At 41.5% G+C, this 2136-nt stretch overlaps 1 protein-coding gene across 1 annotated transcript in view; it reads right to left on the bottom strand.

The window, feature by feature from the left end:
- Positions 1–2136, bottom strand: part of NDUFB5 (NADH:ubiquinone oxidoreductase subunit B5) — a 14903-nt gene that overhangs the window by 8958 nt on the left and 3809 nt on the right. The gene's annotated exons all lie outside the window — the stretch shown is intronic.

Raw genomic sequence — 2136 nt, forward strand, 5'->3', positions numbered from 1 at the left:
TGCTGATGCCTGAACGGTATGTGGAATGAAGTGGGCGGGCATCGGGAGGCCACTATGGCACGGGGCAAGCACTATGGGCAGTCTATCTGAAGTGTACCTGGCGTATAAGACGACCCCCCACTTGGAGGCATATTTTTCAGGGCCAAAAAATCGTCTTATACGCCGGCAAATACGGTAAGATTTTAAAATGCATGTTCTTTAAGTATGAAAGGCGGGGCAGGTAGGGTTTCCTTAAACAGTGATTGGTGTTCTGTTTTAAACTATAGCTTTCCTCAGTTTTATTCAATGTTTAAAAAATACCTAAACAATTGTTTGTTTCAATACCAAGCAGGAAAGACAGATACTCATGGTGGGCTACTTTGTTTACCCTCTGCTAATGCTGCAAAAGAAATAAATTTATGTTATTCCATACGAGGCAGTCAACACTTGCTACAAAATAGATGGAAAGATATTTATTCAACATATATCCAGCAGTAATTTGAACTTGTTACGAAAGTAAACACTCTACATATCTTGATAAAATCCCTTCGTAAGCCTTTTCTCATTCCCAATATCCTCCTCTTCAAATACTCCCCAGATGATGGCATTTAATCAAACTTTGCTGGAGATAAAGTGAGGCAAAATTTAACTCCTGGATCTTCTTTTTACACCATTTCCTCCCTTGGAAACCTGGAAAGATCACATGGGCACCCAATCCCCTTTGTCTGGAAGCAGGAAAGGTGGTTTCGGCTGGGTAACTACATTCTGTAGCCCTTGTCCAAGCTTCAGTGTCTGGAAGGCGTTCCCCTATACTGGAATCTGTTCTTTGGGCCCAGATGACATCTTATCCTCCAAGAAACCAACATTCTTCCAACCAGATGAGAACTCTCACCTTTGAATTGCTGTATATTCTAGGGAGGCGCTTAATTCCCTTTATTCTCCCAATAAAACATAAATGTCAAAGAACTTTCAATGTGTGAAAGAGAAACTCTTAATTTTGGTATCACCTGCAGCAGCTTGAGATGAATTTAGGTTAATTCACAAAAGAACTAGAAGCTGGTATGAATTTACTAAGTACAATTCATACTACTAAGGCTGTGACAATAACAAAACAAGAGAATTTGACAAATATGTATTGCAGCAAATCACTTGAGAGTTATAGAATTTTTTGTGTGAGCTATATGGGAAAAAAATGGGCTGGATAATAGTATAAGTGCCTACTATGTGCAGGTCCTTTGCTAGGCCTATTGTCTAAGAGGGATACAGACAGACCCTACTGGAAGCAAGACACTAACAGATTAACATAATTACAAATCTACGGGGACAACAAAGGAAAGAAACAGGATGTATTGTCAGAAAAGTACAGGCCCAGAAGTAAAGTTCATATTTGAACAGGATGGTCTGTGTGTCGGTGAGGGGGTTGGGGGGAGCAAGGAGGTACAAGGAAAGGCACATTATAAACTGAGAGAAATATCAAGTTAAATGAAGTTGAAATTGGCAACTGATTGATTGATTACACCCAAACGGTACTGATTACTTAATGCAGTAACCTGCCAAAGAGTTGTCTCCATAGCCCTGAGGGCCAAGATTTCTTTGAATGGCCTACATGATGGTATTCCTGACAAGACACAAAGCTACTGCCACAAGAGTGGTTACTACACTGATGATGAAATAGGATCCCCCAAAAGTCTTCATACACATTGACAAAAGGCTGAATCTAAAATGATTAAATGTAAGTGGAAAGTCCTGTCTGGACCCCGACCTCCAAAGTTTAGTGGCTCACAAACTTAGAATACCAGTAAGAGTCATTGGTATAATGTGATTACCAAAAAAAGCCAAAGTAATTTTATCTTAATATATATTAAAAGTTCAAGGTCAAAATGGAAGAAATCCCCACCCTCTCATCTCCAGGTGTCCCGAGCCTGCTCCACTTATGCAACCAGAATTAAAAACAACCTGGAGCCCTGACTGGTTTGGCTCAGTGGATAGAGTATCCGGCTGTGGACTGAGGGGTCCCGGGTTCAATTCCAGGCAAGGGCACAAGCTGAGGTTGCCGGCTCGATCCCCAGTGGGGGGCATGCAGGAGGTGGCCAATCGATGATTCTCTCTTATCATTGACTAGAGGCTCGGTGCACAAAAATTTGTGCACTCGGAGGG

This window comes from Myotis davidii, unplaced genomic scaffold, assembly GCF_000327345.1.
Source record: "Myotis davidii unplaced genomic scaffold, ASM32734v1 scaffold123, whole genome shotgun sequence".
NCBI classification, from domain to species: Eukaryota; Metazoa; Chordata; class Mammalia; order Chiroptera; family Vespertilionidae; genus Myotis; species Myotis davidii.